Raw genomic sequence first — 18,502 nt, 5'->3', positions numbered from 1 at the left:
CGCCTAAAAATCACGGCAGCCGAAATCTGTCTAGGAAAATTCCAAAGCGGAATTCCTGTGCTTAAAAAAAAGAGTCACTTTCCCAGGGAAAGGCAGCGCCCTCTGACTAGGGCCCGCTGCACTTCGTGAATGAACGACCACGACACAAAGCCGCTCCCGGCACAAAGCGGGAGCGTCCGTTCTAACGCTCAGTCGGCGCTCTACTTTTCGGCCTAGAGGAGCCGGCTCGTGACGGGCACAGACTGTAAACGAAGCGAGAAGAAAGAGCTCGGTTCCGCCATCCGACTCCCGCCCGCACGCCTCCGTCTTGCCTTTCCCTGGAAAGCGCTCTCCGCCCCCGGGACGCCTCCTTTTCGCTCCCAGAACGCGCTTCCCCCGCGCTGGGACGCGCCCGCCGGCGTCGCACCACGTGACGGCGACGGCGACGGGCAAACGCAGCGGGGGCCTCTGCCTCCTCTCTTAGTCCCTCCCTCCCGGCCGGCTCCGCAGCGCCGCGCAGGCGCCCCGAGGGCCGCGCCGAGCGAGCCCCTCCCGCTCTCTCTCGAGGAGTCAAAATGGCGGCGAGGGGGACCCGAAGCGGTCGCCGATCCCGAGCCCGTGTGTGACCGGAGCGGAGAGGGCGACGGCGGCGGGGCGGGAGGAGGATGGCCGGGAGTGCCGGCGCCGGGACGGACGGCGGCGCTGGGGGCGGCGGCGGCGGCGGCGGCGGCGGTGACGGCAGCGGGAGCAGCGGCAGCGGCGGGAGGAGCTTGCGGGGTAAGGGTCCCCTCTCGGGCGAGCCGAGGCGGAGAGCGGGGCCGGGTGGGCGACGGGCGCCCTGGACGTCCGGGTTGGGCGAAGGGGCGGGCAGCGGCGCTGAGAATCGGAGCGGAGGAGGCGGCGCTGCCCGCCCGAGCCTTCGCCCGGCTCGCTGCCGTCGGGGTCCGGGACTCGAGTTGGGGGATGGAGAAGAGCGTGGTCCTCGCCGGCGGCGGGGCTCGGGGTCTAGGGGCCGAGGAGACCGAGGGGCGCTGGGCGAGCGTGCAGGTCCGCGCTTCCGAGACGTGCGGGGGGAGGGGTGTGGACCCCGGAAGGTTTCTTGCAGTCTCCTGATAAAGGTGGTCCTTGGGACGCTCGGAGGGGCGGGAGGAGGGTAGAAGTTGAATGGTTGTCCCTCGCGTCCCCGCCGGGGGCGGGGTCCAGCTGGAGTTGGGCTTTGACAGGTGGGAGCGGGAGGAAGGAGCAGGAATCCAGGTGAAGCTTTGAGGGCACCCGGGAGCACTCGGGGTACGGCTCATGTTCCAGTGGTTCGCCGTCTCGGCAGCCCTGTGATCCCAGGCTCATCCGGAGAGTGAGAACTTTCCCACCATTCCTGGAAGAGCCCTGAAAAGCTGCTGCTGCCGCCTTTACCTTGTCATAGTGTCCCCAGCATCCAGGCACTGAATATGCCACGGTGACAGGTACTTTTAGGCCCAATTTACAGAGGAAAAGCTCGGCCGTCTGGGTCTGAGCCCTCCTATCCGTGCTGAGAATGTAGAATTTGCCCGTTTCCCCGGGGACTTGAGCATTTCCAGTTAACTGATCATCATCTTTTGTTCCTAAATACCAACTCTATGTTTTAACTTGATGGAATTAGTGACTTTTTTCTCCTGAGAACGGGGAGAAGAGCTTTCCACACTTTAAGGATATGTGAAAGGTAGTGATGGGTACCTGGCAGGATTTTAGAACTAGCTGGAATCCTTGGTACGCCCGTTTCATTTTGCTCACACGTGAAGTAAACCGAGCTCTCCAGAGGTTGGGACTTGCTCAGTTAGGGTTGAAGAGCTGGCTGGCGGTCGGTTTAGCAAATGCTAAAATCAGGTCTCCTGTTTTCCATTTCAGTGTTTTTTCCATTCCGCCACATTATCTTTGTGTTAAAAATACTACTTTTCTTTGATTTTTTTTTTGTGTGTGTGTGTGTGCAAATAGAAAACTTGAAAATGGAGCAGACTTTCTTTTTTTTAATTCAGAAGTTCACCTTGTGACCAAGAGTGAAGACACACACGCACTCGCTCTTACTAAGCTTATTTCTTCACTTGAATTTTCTAAAAATTAAATTAATTTTCTTTCAAAATTTTTGTAACTTCACAAGTAGGGTTGGATAGTGTTTGCAATGTGTGTGTGTGTGTGTGTGTGTGTAAAACCATACCTTACTATTACAAATTAACCTTTGATATTCAATAGTCTATATAGGCCCTAAACATTAATTACTTAAAGATAAAGCCCGATATAAGAAAGACTTGAAACAAATACGTATGCCTTTCCACAGACCTAACATTTAAAAAACAGTTCTAAGTTGATTTTCCTCTAGTACTTAAAATTATATCTCTTCATAGTATTTAAAATAGAATTAATTCATCATTGGGAATACTGAGACAAATCACAGACCTCACTATACCTAAATAGATGGTCTTTGTGCCTTGCTCTGGTCAAAAATCTTAGTTACCAGGCTCTTAGACACCAGAGTCTGTTGCCAGATTGGTACTCAAAGTTTGGTGGCATTTGCCAGAACTTGTTGTACTGGCTTTGAGAATCCAACATCATTTCCATTCTACAATGAACTTTTTTTTTTTTTTTTTTTTTTTTTTTGCTGAGGCAATTGGGGTTACTTGTCCAGGGTCACAAGTGTTTGAGGGCAGATTTGAACTCAGGTCCTCCTGACTTCAGGACTGGTGCTCTATTCACTGCGCCACCTCGCTGCTCCCTACAATGAACTCTTAAACAGGTGGCCCTAGTGGAAATATAAGATGTCCTCAAATAATTTTGAGATAAGCAATACCCATTTCTCTTTGCTTGCACTAACTAGTTTCATATTTATTTGTGCTGAGTCATAGTAAGTTTCTTTAGAAGTATAGCTTATATAGTGCCAGTCATAGGTTAATATACAGAAATAAATTAATGAAAGATGAAACCGGCATTTGCCTGACATTGAGATAGAATATTGCTTTTGTGTTTGGGAAGCTTATAGTCATTGTAGCAAGTACTGAATGCATCCTGTTTATTCTACTGCTTACTGTGGGATGCACAAATTTTTGACACATCTTCCTTCTAGGAGCTTCCTGTATCATTGGAGGAATGGCATACAGTATTTTAAGGAATCATTTTTATTTCCATTCACTTTTTTGCTTTTAGATCCTAACAATCTTTCTATACCTTAGTGCTTTCTTCACCTGATGGATAACTACAAGTTTGATTGTAAATTGAAGAGAATAGATAAGAGGGGGGAGAGATCAATTAGCCTATAAGCCTAATCAAATGAGGTGGTAGCAATAAAAATGAACAGAGAAGAGAGAGACTTTTAAAAGATGAACTGAAACAACTGTAAAGAAAAAAACAACAATAAAAATTTACAAAGCTTATAATTCTTTTCTTTCTTTGACCTTAGGGAACCTTTCTAGGCCTTAGTTTCTCCACATTTAAAATGAATAGTTTGCGCAATAGATGGCCTGTGAGATCTCTTCTGGTACCAAACCTATGATCCTATGGTATTTTTCTTATCTTCATTTTAGCACCTTTGTTTTTATATACTTGGAAACCGTTTGTTCATGCTTTTTTGAACGCTGCTTTTTTTTTCCAGTTAGCTTTATTCTGTGTGTTTTTCCACATATCAACACATCTTGTACTTGCTAGCATCCAGATTCGATTATTAATTTAAACTTTCTTTGCCGTTGGTCAAATTACTGAATCAAAATATAGAAACTGTTAGCATCGTTTGTGTGTATGTGTATGAAAATAGTGAGTTTAACTCAAACTTTGTAATATAGCTAATTTTTTATTGTGACCCACAGAAATTATATAGCTATATGCTATGTTTGCACATATTTATTTGATTTAAGCAGTACAAATTTCAATTAGAATTTTTCACTCATTTAACACTGAAATGAAATACAAAGCCACATTAAACAATGTTGGGTTTTGTTTGTTTCTTTTTGTGAGGACCTGTGAATTCAGTGGTAGATCAAGCCCCTAGTAAAGAATCCCTTATCCTATACAATTCAGCAACTGCTCTCTAATTTAAAGTCTTGGAACACCCAAAGGTTAAATACATTGATGAGTAAAGGGCTTCTTGACTCCAAAACCTGTCCTTACATCCACACCCACACCCTTTTCTCTTTTCCCCTTCCTGCCTCCTTCCATCCCTCCCTCTTCCCCTGTCTCTCTGTTGAGGTTATATTGAAAGACAAATACATAAATGTAGAAATTTAAGTTGATCATTGCCATTGTTTCTTCTCATGCACTAACTTTTCTATTAATAAAATTAGAAATATGGCTCAAGGCTGTACAAGAGGGGCAGACAAAAACCAGTTTCTTTGATTTTTGTTGTCAGAATTGTTTCATGCTAATGATAATTTGAAAAGCAAGTTATATACAAAGTCTTTATAACAAATAGAAGCTTTTAGCATATAGATAGATCTCTTATGTAGCATTTCCAAAAAGACATTAATAAGAAGGCATGTAAAACTTTAAAAAAAAAAAATAATCCACCTTAATGGAAAAGATAATTATATATAGATAAAAAGTAATAAGTAACAAATAATTAAAGTGACAAAAACAATTGATGTTGTATTTTTTTTTAACTGCAAGAAATTTTTTTATTGTAAAAGTTGACTTATTTTCAAATTATAAATTTTTGTCTTTAAATGATGAGAAAGATTTACTTTTTAGAATTCACTGATAATCTAAAAGCAGGGGACAACACAGACTAGTATGACAGATTGAAATCTTGGTAAGATTTATTGTATCTAGTCACTTCACTGACACTGGATCCCTTGCAAGTCTCTGATTTAGTGGGGAAAGATAGATAATTGTATTCAAAGAGGGTAATGCAGTACTTAGGCTTACCTATAGCCAACAGTTGTTAAACTGCTTGCTATCTTGCAAGTCCCCCAGCAGAGGGCTCCAGAGGCCTTGTAGTTGTAGCCTACAGCTGAGGAGCTCCAAACTTTGTTAACTACTTTATTAAAAACAAAAAAAACAAAAAAAAAAACACATGATTTACAGATGTCAAGGAGGGGCCTTGAAAATCTTTTCATCCAGCCCTCTCATTTTAAAGATTAACATACTGGGGACCAAAGAGGTTAAGTAATTTGCCCAAATTTAATAATTAAATCAGCATGTCTTCGAAGGATTTTTCATTGAACGGACAGAGATAAATCAGAGTATACTCTGCTTGGTGTTTGTAATTCATTGAGCTCCATGCTCTGCACTATGACCAAGGTCAAGCTTACTTTCATTAAATTTTCCCAGTAGAGCCGACTTCCTATTGAGCCACCCCTTACTCTGTGAGAAAAAAACCAAAACTTGAAAAATTTGGAGAGATTAATGATTATTACCCCAGGATGTAAGTTCCTCTAAAGTTGGGGTTGTTTTATTCCTATGTACTTAGGACTTCTATTCCCAAAATGTTGCATAGTTCCTGGCACATTACTAAACACATAGATGTTTGATAAATATTTTTTTGATGGATATATAGACTTATGATTGTACATAAAGTCCAATCCAGGAGCATCATTATTCAGCACCCGGTACTAGTGCCAGTTAGTTGCCAAGTGGGAGAGATTTTTATTTGAGGAGAAAATGGAATTCACAAGGTGTGTTGTAGGACAAGAATCTTTATGGATCAATTCAAAATGCCAGGCATACTGTAATGGAGGCCCTCTTCCTCAAAAAAAAAAAAATTCTGAAAGCTATTCCTTATGTTCACAGTTATTAGATGCAGTTTTTCTCCTTGGTTTTCCATTCTGTCAGAGCAAGTTGACATTTTGCTGTAACATGTTGTTGTGGAGATAGATACATCCAAAATTACCAGGATGGCCATTCAGTTTAGTTGCTTAATACATGTATATTAAATATTGTACTAGGTGCAAGGGATAGATAAAAAGACAAAATTAAATTGTTCTTATCATTAAGAAGCTTACCAACTACTCAGCTCCTGGTCTCTGCATTGACCTGGTGACCTGGTCTCCCAAGTTGCATGATTTAGAAGAAAATTATTTGTTATTTGAAAACATCAGACAGGCCTCATTAAATGAGGTACTATATTGAAGGTATATTGAATACTATATTGTGGAGGTACTATATTGAAGGAGTACAGTATCCCATTATCACTAGTATAAGTTTTAAGAGCTTAGGATATCTTGATCAGCTTATGTCAAAGCATTATTTATTAGTTCAAACTTTACTAGTATGTTCTCATATTTCACAATATATGGACAGATACACTGTAGCAAATGCCCAAATTTGGGCCACTGAAGAATCAATCTCCTTTGTAGGCCTTTCCATAAACTATTTAACTGTAGCTACTAAAACACAATAAGATTTATTAGTTAATTCATCAATATTGTGTTCAGGACTCATGTACCAAAGGTCCAACTAGTTTCCTTATAGTTAAATCTGTGAATTTATGATTTCCAGATTATTATTTCTCACATTTTTGACTGAACAGTTTGGAATGAACTTAATTCATTACTTTTTAGTAGAAATTCACCATTACATAGTATATAATGCCCTCAAGCCTGTGGGCAGACTGAACTAGAACTAGTCTTTCCTGTCGCTCTCTCATAGCCTTCTTGTATGAGAAGACCTTAAACTACACAAATATTTTGTGCCTTCCATCTTCTGCTGGGCACATACAGCTTGTCCCCTGAAGAAAAGCTATAAGAGGACAGACCAGATTGTCTTCCATGTGCCCCAAAGACTTCTCTCTGTGCATAGTGTCTACCATGTCCTGCTGCTACCCATATTGCCAGCTTTTCCAGGTGAGAAGAAGAGCCATAAATCCTTAGACTACATCGTGTGCCTTCTGTCTCTTTGTGGGCCCAGTATGTCCCCTGAGAAAAGGCTTTGAGGGACTGGACCAGGTATCCATCTAACCCAAAGCAATGATTTCTCTCTGTGCCAGGGCAGGGCAACCATATCTTTTTGCCAGCCTAATTTTCCCATTGGGGTGTAGTAAACAAAGAGGAGTAACCCACTTTTTTACTTTAGTCCTTTCATTTCCTAATACAGCTGTCCTTTGAGGGAAGAGGAAGAGGAAAGTTGGTTGGGAACAGGAATTCTTTCTCCTGATGTACAGCTTCAATTTCCATCTCCCACTGTGCCCTTTTTCTGCCTAATCTCCAATCTCTGAAGGGAGGAGGAGTTGGGAAGCAGAGTTTCCTATCTATTTTCCTCTTATTTTGTATTTGCTTCCAATGTGATCCTCAGCCTTCATTGGAAAGAGTGGCACACATTCTGTGATGAACATTCCCATACCTGGTCATGATCTTCTCGTGAATACCAATGTGTGTCTCTGTCTCTCTCTCTTTCTCTTTCCCTGAGGCAATTGGGATTAAGTGACTTGCCCAAGGTCACACAGCTAGGACGAGTTAAGTATCTGAAGCCAGATTTGTATGTACTCAGATCCTCCTGATTTGAGGGCTGGTGCTCTATCCATTGTGCTGCCTAGCTGCCCCACTCCCAATGTCTCAAAATTCCTATAGATCATCATCCAAACTCCATTCCATCACACAATTTTTCATTCTTGTCCCCCTAAGTCATCTCACACCAAACACCACCCAGCTCTTTCACTGTGCATTCTAGAGTGCCTGTCCATAGGCAACAAACTTGCTTCATCTTAATTCTTCTCTCCCACTCCTTCCATCTGCAAACACTTAATAGAAACCTGATTCTTCCCAGATGACACAGCCTTTTCAGTATTGCACTTTAACTCATTTTCCTTGACTCACTGGTTGAGGCAGAAAAGTTAGATTTCCTATTGCCACTTCCAGATTCTCCCCCTACTTTCAATCAGTAACATCTTTTCCTTTGAAGGTCATGCTATTCATATCTACCAACCAAACAAAATTCTGTTGTCTATAGACACTGAGGTCATTCCCCCTCCTTCCTCAGTGAGTTTGACCCCTGGCTTATGGGGGGGGGGGGCGCTCCTCTCTAACTCCTTTCCCCATATTAGGAGACTAGGAGACAACATACATATTGATTTTCCCTCAAATACCCTAACCACTCAGTTCTCAATCTATTCATTTCTCATGAGCTACTCTTCCATTCCACCTCTATTATATACAGAAATGAAGGGGATTGGGGGCAGAGGCAGGGGAGGGATCATGGGACCATTCTGACTAGGACCACTACAAATTTATATTATACAACCTTAATTGAGCCCACTGCTGCTTGGCAATCCTTCTGTCCCTCCCTTATCAGTTCAATATACTACTCTTCATAGCAGCTCTTCTAAACCTTTTCAAATCTCCCATGGGTCTCCTTCTTCCTTACTTTCTCATCTAATAATACTGCCTTGTATTTTGCAGAAAAAATTAAGACTATTCACTATAAGCTTGCTTTTGTTCCCCTTTTCCTTGTTTGTTTTTTTTTGTCATTCAGGTACCTTCTGGCACTCTATCCTACTTTATCCTTCTCACATGATGGGGTAGCCTTATTTCATATCAAGGCTAACACTTGTTCAAGTGATCCCCACTCCACCCAATCTCTTTCAATGGATTATCCTTTTGTCATTTATATTCTTTCACTTATTCCCAAGCTTTCTCCCTCTCCTGGCTTATTCTCTACAACCTACAAATGTGTCCACATCTTCCCAACCCTCATTTGAATTTTCTATCCCTTCATTAGAAGGAATATTATACTATATCACTTCTGCCCTTTGTAACTAAACTCCTCAAAAGTCATCTATAATAATTGTTTCCATTTTCTCTCTTCCCACTCTTCTTAATCCTTTATAATCCAATTTTATAATTTATTTGTTTATTTATGCTGAAATTGTTCTCTTCAAAATTACTGATGACTTCTTAATTGACAAATCTTATGGTCTCTTCTTGATTCTCATTTTTCTTGACCTCTCTGCAGCTTTTGACACTGTTGATTACCCTCTCTTCCTTTTTATTCTCTTCTCTAGGTTTTAAGAACCCCACTTTCTCCTGATTTTTTTTTAACTTCTCTCACCCTTATTTCTTTATCTTTGCCTGGATCCAGATCACACCCTTTAACCAGAGATGTCCTTTCAGTGTTCAATCCTGAGACCTTTTCTTTTCTTCCTCTATACTACTTCATGTGTTGATTTTTTTTTTCAACTCCTATGGATCCTATCCATTTTCTTTGCTAACCTCTAGTTTCACATTTCCAACTGCCTTTCAGACATCTTATGCTATATGTCCAAAAGAATATTAAACTCATAAGCCCAAAACAGAATTCATCATTTTTCCCTCCACACTGTTTCCTTCCCCTACTTTCCCTATTTATTGTAAAGGACTATGCCATCCTTCCAACATCCTCAGGATTGCAATCCAGAAGTCATCCCAGACTCTTCCCCTCCCCCTTCCCAAACCAGTCTGCTATTAAGACTTGTCTGGTTCCCCTTTGCAACCTCTCTAGTGTCTCCTTCTCTCTTCTGACACTGCCACCTCTCTAATGCAGGTCTCAGCACTCCTATCTGGACTGTTATAATTGCCTTACTATTGGATCCATTTGCCTCAAGTCTCTACCCATTCAGCTCCATCCTTCATTCCGCCACCAAAAGTACAAGTACAATCATGTCACCATTCTTCCCTCTCTCCCCTTCAATAAACTCCAAGAGTAAATACAAAATGTTGTTTAGCATTTAAAGCTCGTCATGACCTCAACCTCTCCTATCTCTCCAGTCTTTTTATACCTTCCTCCCAGACACATACTCTTTAATCTAGTGAAACTGGCCTTCTTGACAAAGAAGATTCTCAATCTCTGGGCCCAGCATTCTTTACCCTTCATGCTTAGAATGCTTTTCTTCCTATACTCCAATTATTTACCTTTCTGCCTTCCTTTAATTTCCACCTAAAATCCCATCTTTTACTAGAAGCTTTCCCTAAATCCTCTTAATTCTAGTGCCTTTTCTTTGTTCATTATTTCCAGTTTATCTTGTATATAGTTTGCTTTGAATATATTTGCATGTTATCTCTTCCAATAGATTTTAAGCTACTTGAGAGCAGGGTCTTTTGTCTCTTTATGTGTCTGAAATCAAGATTGGTTGTTACAGTTAAATCAAAGTTCATCAGCCTTTTAATCTCTTTTTATGGTTATAATGTTATGCTTATTTGACTTTGTATCAACATATGTCTTGTATTTCTGTGAATTCATGTTCATCTTTTCTTACTGAACACTATATTTAATTTATATTGTGCAAATGGTTCAGCCATTTTCTATTTGATGACTACCACTTTCCAGTTTTTGACTGCTCCTGCAAATAATGCTGCTATTAATATTTAAAATATGTGAGATCTTTGATCTCTTTTAACTGTTCAGGAGTGAGATTGCTGGGTTAGAACGTATGAACAGTCTAGTGACTTTTCTTCTATAATTATATATTATTTTCTAGAATGATTAGACCAATTCACAGAGCCACTGAAGAATCAGCCTTCCCACAGCAACTCTTAACATTGACCATTTCTGTCCTTTATTATCTTTACCACTTGAGATATGTGAAGTAAAATGTAGTTCTAATTTACATTTTCATGTAAATTAATGCAATGATGAATTTCTTCAAACTTATACTCATGAGATTGGCAAAATTGACAAAAAGGGAAAATGACACATTGGGGAATCTGTGGTAAGACAAGCACATAAATGAACTTTTATTGGAACTTTGAATATGTCCAGCCAATCTGGAAAGCAATTTAGAAATTATGAAAAACATTACTAAACTTCACATACTTTTTGACCCAGTGATGCCACTATTAGATCTAAACCTAAAAGAGACCGAAGAAAGGAAAAAAAGGACCCATATGTACAAAAATATTTATAACAGCTCTTTTTATTGTATATGGAAACTGGCACCCATCATTTAGGGAATAGCTGAACAAATCATGACAAAAGTGTAATAGAATACATTCGTGCCATAAGTAATGGCAAAAGGGATGGTTTCAGAAACATGGGAAGATATGTGTAAATCAATACAGAATGAAGTAGGCAAAATCAAGAGAATAATTGATGCCATGACAACATTGTGCAGACAAAAGACTAGTACAATAATATTTTGAAGGCAAAAAACTTTAAAAGGCTTACGAACTTTGATCACTGAAATGTCCAACCATGATTCCTGCAGGGTAATGTGAAGCATGCTGCCCTTCTCCTAAAAGAGATGCCAGAGTCACAGTGTGGAGTAGAATGGGAAATACATTATGAGAATTTGTTTTACTTGATTATTCATTTTGTAACAAGTGTTTTATTTTTTTTTTTCCAGTGGGAGAATGGAAGGAAGAAAAAAATTATTAATTGGAAAAAATAAAATTTTATTTTGAAAGATAAAATTTGCATTTCTCTCAGTGTAGACTATTGTCTTGAATACAATGTTGATAGATGGTTGCTTTTTGAAATTTCGTCTTTTTATGATTTGTGCCCAAAGGGTTATAAATTCATGCATATTTCTTGACCAAACACCACTACCACTAGACATGAATACCAAGAGATTCACCCACCAAAAAAAAAAGGAAAATGACCCATATGTATAAAAAATATTTATGACAGCTCTCAAGGCAAAAAAAAAAAAAAATTGGAAATTGAGGAGATGCCTATCCATGGTCATTAAACTGTAGCATATGTTTGTTTTGGAATATTATTGTTCTGTAGGAAATGAGCAGGATGTTCTCCAAAAAAAAAAAAAATCAAACAACCTGGAAAGTCCTCCATGAATTTAAGCAAAGTGAAATGTATTATATACAAAGTAATGACAATGTTCTGGGGTGATTCTAAGTAGTACAATCATCCATGACTCTCTGAAAGATTTATGATGAAAAATTCTATCCACTGAAGCTTTCTCTCTTTCTCTTTCCATCTCTCTCTTTTTTTAACTTAATTTTTCTTGAGGATTTTTATTTTCATTAGGATAGGAGGTTTATATTTTCTTTCATAACTTGACTTTTATGGAAATGTTTTGCATAACTTCACATGTGGTTTCTTAATTGTGGATGAAGATAAGGGAGAGAACCTAGAACTCAAAAATGTTAAAAACAGATGTAAAAAAAATTTTTTTTGAATATAATGGGGAGAAAATATTAAATCAAATACAAAAAATTAGAATTTTTAAAAATCATATCTTAATTTGTTGGGGAATGTTTCTTGGCCTTATATATACATGTTACAGTATTACAAATATCTTAACTATCAGACATATGAAGAAATATTTGATGCAGAGATTCTTTGTATGCTCTGACAATCACTTTCCTGGTTTATGCAAAAGCTTTTAAATTTTATGTAATCAAAATGGACTACTTTGTCTTTTATGATAAACTCCATCCTTTTTAAAATAATTTTCTCCAATAGTGATGAAAATTAACTCCTTCCATCCTCTGTTGTGAGGGAGGAAACAGGGTTTAGCTTTTAATTTTAGATTATTTATTCATTTAAAGGTTATTGTAGAGTATTGAATACAATACTATAAAGCCAGTTTCTGCTAAACTTCATTCTAGTTTTTTCCAAAGTTCTAATTACATATAAGGAGTTTGTATTTTTGGATTTATCAAACATTGGGCTGCTCTGTTGCATTACTTCTACATCATGCTTCTTTTGTCTGTTCCACAGATCTACATTTCTTCAAATAGCTTCAGTGACTGTTGCATTATAATTTGAAATGTAATCATGTTCAGATTCTGCCTTCCCCTTTATTCCTGTAAAAAAAGGTTTTTGGTTTTTTTTCCATTATTTCTCTTGCAATTCTAGACTCGGTTTCTTAATATTTGTATATGTGTCATGTGCACCCTGGAAGTTTAGTTTAAAAAAAAAAAAAAGACCATGGATCTTTATCAAAATATTTCTTATACATTCATAATTGAAAAAAAAAAATGCTAAATTTCAAGTAGAAGTTAATGAAAATAAAGATATAATTTGTTTTCCCTATCTAATTTCACATGTACCCTGAAATATATCCTTGGACTTCTTTGGTGGGGGCTTAGTGGACTACGGGTTATGAAACTACCAGATCTTTTGTTCTTCCAAATGAATTTTGGTATATTTTGTACTTAGTGTAGCACTAAATCTATAATTTAGATAGTGTAGAATTTCATTAAATGTCAAGACAGATAACTAAACTTACTTAATAACTGCTTCCATTTAAATTAAATAATTTCAGTACCTATAGCTGAACATTTTTTTCGGGTTTTAACTCAAAAGTTATTATTTCTCACAATTGTGGAAGAATGGGGAAAGATTTTCCCCCAGTTGATCAGGAAGGAGAAATTGCTGGGGATTAAAGAAAAAAATATATTAAAATGTAATCTTCTATATAACCAGAAGAATAATTAAAAGAAAAAGGAGATCGAGAAAAATTATGGCAAATAAAAGCTTAACATTTAAAATACATAGTAAATTCACATCTTGTTATTTTGGTGTGGTTTAACTATGAGAGGTAAATCTCTTAATTTATCTTCCTTTATTTTCTGTGAGAGGACTTTTATTTACCAATGATTCACCAACATAGCTTTTCTGCCTATTCCTCTCCTGCCCAAACACAGGTTAGGTTTAGGTTCCTTTTTGGACAAGCATTAGCTTTCCCTTACAGGAGAAAAAGCTGTCCCCAATACCTGATAGACCACAACTTCCTCAAAGCAGCTTCCTAATCACTTTGAAGTGTAAAAAGATCTCATCTGTGTGCAATTAGGATTCTTCCAACTTAGTAGATTTCCAAAGATTATGAATCACCATGTCCTTCACTATCTTTATTCTGATAATGATGAAGGGTAAGGGTGTGTGTGTGGGGGGGGGGGGGGTGATTTCAAATACAGACAAGGGATACTAAGTCCAGAGAAGTTAAGTATGTTGCCTTGTTGTGTTACAGCAGTTATCCTCTTGTTAAATGGTTGATGACTTTCCCCCCCAATATGATTCAAGCCTGAATTAAGAGTGGCAAATGTTAGCCCTACCTCCTATATCTCCCTACCCAGTCAATTCTAGTGGCTCCTACTACCTCTAGAATCAAATACAATCTTTTTTTTGCTTTTCATTTGAAGCCCTTCACACTCTAGCTCTTTTTATCCTTTCAGGCTTCTTAATTTATCTGCACATTTTTATTTCCTCTCCTTATTCCTTTGTAATTCATGTTTGATTTGCACTGTCTCTTTACCTTCATTTCTTGGAACGCTTGATTTCCTTTTAGACCTAGCTCAAGATATCCTTTACATGAAGCTTTTCTTGATTTCTTCTAGCTGCTCAGATTCCTTCCTAAAGTACCAACGACCTTTGCATTTATTTGGTGTATATTTGTATATACTTACATTTGTGCAAATAGGAAACTCCCTCTACTAATAGATCTTCTCACTAAATTACAGTATTAGAAAATTGCCATAAAAGTACTGTGAGTTCAAGTGACTTGCCCAAGTATGTATCAGACCACACAAAACCCAGGTTTTAGTCACCTAAGCTGTCAATCTGATTATCATCTTCAACTCATCACTCTCATTCCAGTCAGTTGCCAAGTTTTGATTCTACCTTCACAATATTTCTTATACCTGTGCCTTCTCTGAAACGACCCCCCACTCTGGGGCAGTCTATGCATCACTTCTCACTTGCACTATTGTAATTTCTTTGCTTAAAGTCTCTACCTGTTGCACTTTCTCCTCATTTGTCAAATTCACACACACACACACACACACACACACACACACTTCCCAAGTTTAGTAAATTGCAGCACCTCCTTGTTACTTCCAGGATTAAGGATTAAAACCCTCTGTCTTTCAAAAGCTTTTCATGACCTGAGTCCTTTCAGCCTTCTATTCCTCTTACACCAGACTCTTTGATGTGTATTCAGTAACGGAGTAAAACTGGCCTCTTTGCAATTTATCACACTCACCACTCCATTTCTTGGCTCTGGACATTTTTACTGATTTGTCTCATATCAGATTTCTCTCCCTTATCTCCACCTTCTGCAAGAATCCCCTCCTTAATGCTAGTGCCTTCCTTCTGTTTATGATCTTCAGTTTCAGTCACATTGTTATTTGCATGTTGTCTCCCTCATTACATTGTGAACTCCTTGAGGACAGGAATTATTTTTTGTCTTTTTTTGTATCCCCAGTTCTTCATACATTGCCTGTCATAATAGATGCTTAATAAATATTGACTTCTGCCTTTGAGTCTGATTTTTCTAATATGCCACTTAGCCTTCTTCTCCCCTTAATAAATGCTATTTGTGAAGTCAGCAAGCATTTAGTAAGCCTGTACAATGTGCCAGGCACTGTGCTGAGTGTTATAGATACAAAGGGGAAAAAAACAATCCTGATTTCTAGGAGTTAATATTTTAATGGAGGAAGTAAAAAAGTAAATAAATACCTGCTATATTCTGTGTTGTAGAAGTACATCTGAAAGTGAAGGTTTTAGTGCCTGGGAAAGGCCTTCTGAAAAAAAAGATGGAATTCGTGCCAAATCTTGAAGGAAGCCAGGGAAACTTGAGTTGGAGGTGTGGTGGTAAATCATTCAAGGTACAGGAGATAACAAGTGCAAAATTACAGAGTTGCTGAATCAGAGTACATGGAGGGGAATAAAGTATAAGAAGACTAGAAAGGTATATGAGAGGTCAGCTTATGAAAATCTTTAAAAACTAAACTGAGATGTTAGTTATATTTAATCCCCAAAGCCAAAGAGGTTTGACTGGGGTTTGACATAATCTGATCTATGCTTTTGAATAATTAGTTTGGTATTATGTGAAAGATCATTTAGGATGAACTGAAAGATTAAATAGAAGACTTGTCCAAGCAGGAATGCCCAAATGAGAGTCATGGTTTCACAAGTCAAGAAAAGAGATATACAAGAGAGATATTGTAGAAAAAGAAATTGTAATATTTGGTAACTGATAATAGTAGAATGAGGAGTTGAAGATGACAAGTGACCCGAGTAATGTGGATAGTGGTAGTAGTATAGTAATAAGAAAGTTGGGAAGAGGAATAGTTTGAATAGGGAGAAGTAAAGTGCCATTAATGGGTTTTGTTTTGATTATATTAATTTTAAGATAGCTACTGGCAGATGCAAAAGGCAGGACTGGAGGTCAGGAAAGAAAATAGGGCTGAATATTTACATCTAGGAATTATTTGCATATATAAATGATTGAATCCATTGGAACAGGTGAAATCACTAAGATAGAATAGAAGAGGCAAAAATGAGGACCCAGATTGGAACCTTGGAACACGTTCATCAGTGAAAATAACATGCATAAGGAACAGCAAAGATGAGAAGGGCTATTAGGTAGAAAAAGAACTAGGAATGAACAGCATCACCAACACTCAGGAGATAGATAGTATTCAGTAGGGGAAAGTGACAATGTCATCATGGTGCAGTGATGTCAAGAAGAATGAGGATTAAAAAGAGGCTGTTGGGTTTGGCAATTGAGAAAGAAATCATTGCTAGCTTTAGAAAAAGCAAAATGATAAAATTGAAAACTTTATTACATGGGAGTTAGAAGAGGGTGAGAATAAAAATGAATGCACTAAATATATACCACTTTCTCAAGAAAAATGGTCTGAAAAATAGTAATAGATCAAATGAGAACTTATTAAGGATAAGAGAAGTATGAGAGTATTGTGGACATCAGGGAAGGAGCCATAGTTAGGGAGAACTTAAAGATAGAAGAGAATGTAGAAATGATCCATGAACTAGTCTACTAGAGAAGATAGCAAGGGATGGGATCAATAACTTCCCTGGAGAAAAGTTAGTTTTGGCAAGAAGAAAGCCTCTTCTTCAGTGAAACTGAAGTGAAAGAGATAGGAGAAACAGGGAAGGAGCCATAGTTAGGGAGAACTTAAAAGATAGCAAGGGATGGGATCAATAACTTCCCTGGAGAAAAGTTGGTTTTGGCAAGAAGAAAGCCTCTTCTTCAGTGAAACTGAAGTGAAAGAGATAGGAGAAAGAATGATATCTGAGTGACACGAAATGGGGAACACTTAGTGAATACTCTCAGATTGGGGAGGTGAAGTCCTCAGCTGAAAGAACTTTACATTAATGATATTCCCCCAAATCCCAGCATTCTGGGGAACAGTATGGAAATATCCAAACTCAGAAGCTTAACAGAGTATCAATGGGGAACAATGGGTGATGTATTTGAACAGGTCATTGGTGAGTAATATTAGTAGTTTACAAAGGGAAGGTGAATTTCAGCATACAAAGCCCCCACAGCTTTTGGAAATGTGCTTCATAATCTTATGTAATGTGAAATCTACTTTGGACCCATGCTTCCAACTTCTGTTTGTACCCTTTTAGATTTTTGGCATCTTTAAGAAGACCTGGTTCCTGATCCATCCCTGCCCTCAGGTTTGTATTTGTTTTCCTGATATCTATCCTAGCTCCTTTTCCCTATAGGAGAGAGTGGTTTAACTGACTCAACTGTAGTAATTGCCCCAGTTATCCCATGTGTTTGCTGTAATTGCAAGAGATAACATATTCTTACTTTTTCCTGTTCCAAAGTAAACAGTGAACTGAACTTTAAAATAATTGACATTATACCTCCATATAAAACATAACTTTTTTCAGATTGGTATTTTTTTTTTTTCAGACAAATTTGAAACTTTTGCTTCATTGGTTTTGCTAGAAGAATGTAGGTGACATTCCATATTTTTCCATTCATTTGAAGATCATTTATACTTCATTAATATTTGATACCCAAAAGAATACAGATACTGGAAATATGGTGCAACTTGAAAAGTAATTGTTCCCATTCAGGGCTGTTGTTTTCTAGCTTTCCACCTTAGAAATTGATAGAAAGGGCTGTTAACAATGACATTATCAAGTTATAATTTGTCTTTTCATTTTATAAGTGTTGTTGTTGTTGTTATTGCTGTTGCTGTTGCAATTGGGGTTAAGTGACTTGCCCAGGGTCACAGCTAGGAAATGTGAAGTGTCTGAGTCACATTTGAACTCAGGTCCTCCTGACTTCAGGGTTGGTGCTCTATTCACTGCGCCACCTAGCTGCCACCACTTTATAAGTTTCAAAAGAAAAAATCAGGAACTAAAATTTTTGTGGATTTGTTATAGTAAATGTTACCTCAGAAGAATTAATAAAATGAAGTAACATATTTAGGGGAAGAACAAAGGAGAAAAAATTTATTCATGTCCCATAAGGCGTCTGGCTTTTAAGACTAGTATAATTTTAATTTCCTGAATGAGAATGTTTTTAGATGCAAAATAAATAAAATCCTACTGGTCTTTAGAATTTGAAAATGTTTTTCCTCTTAAGAATATTTTTTTTTTCCAAATCTGTCCACTTTTAAAGCCAAATATTCAGGCAAATAGTTTTTAGTTATCTGAAAAACTGAAGGAGTACTAATTTGATCAAAATATATACAGTATTTCTGAGCCTTTCCCACCTCTTTATCTTTGTGACTTGTCTCTGAGATTGCTCCCAATCTATCACTCACACAAGTGTGTGCATGTGTGTGTCTATGTGTTTGCTTGTGGGCGTGTCTGTCTTCCCACTGATCTGAGCTCTTGTGAACTGTTTTTTTCTTTGTATCTCTAGCACTTA

The 18,502-nt window shown here is 38.2% G+C and overlaps 1 protein-coding gene across 5 annotated transcripts in view; it reads left to right on the top strand.

The window, feature by feature from the left end:
- Positions 1 to 703: 703 nt before the first annotated feature.
- The window catches only part of BTBD7 (BTB domain containing 7), an 87,986-nt gene continuing 70,187 nt past the window's right edge, over positions 704 to 18,502 (top strand). For 4 of the 5 annotated variants that reach the window (XR_004231974.1, XM_031952314.1, XM_031952316.1 and 1 more), the window contains exons 1-2: positions 704 to 756; positions 17,242 to 17,292. The gene's annotated coding sequence lies outside the window, so the exon portion shown is untranslated. The remainder of the gene's footprint in view (positions 757 to 17,241; positions 17,293 to 18,502) is intronic. The other variant, XM_031952315.1, reaches the window with a different exon arrangement.

The sequence above is a fragment of the Sarcophilus harrisii genome, chromosome 2, assembly GCF_902635505.1.
Source record: "Sarcophilus harrisii chromosome 2, mSarHar1.11, whole genome shotgun sequence".
Classification (NCBI taxonomy): domain Eukaryota; kingdom Metazoa; phylum Chordata; class Mammalia; order Dasyuromorphia; family Dasyuridae; genus Sarcophilus; species Sarcophilus harrisii.
The sequence above is the reverse complement of the archived record's forward strand: the minus strand, read 5'-3'. Positions and strand labels throughout refer to the sequence as shown.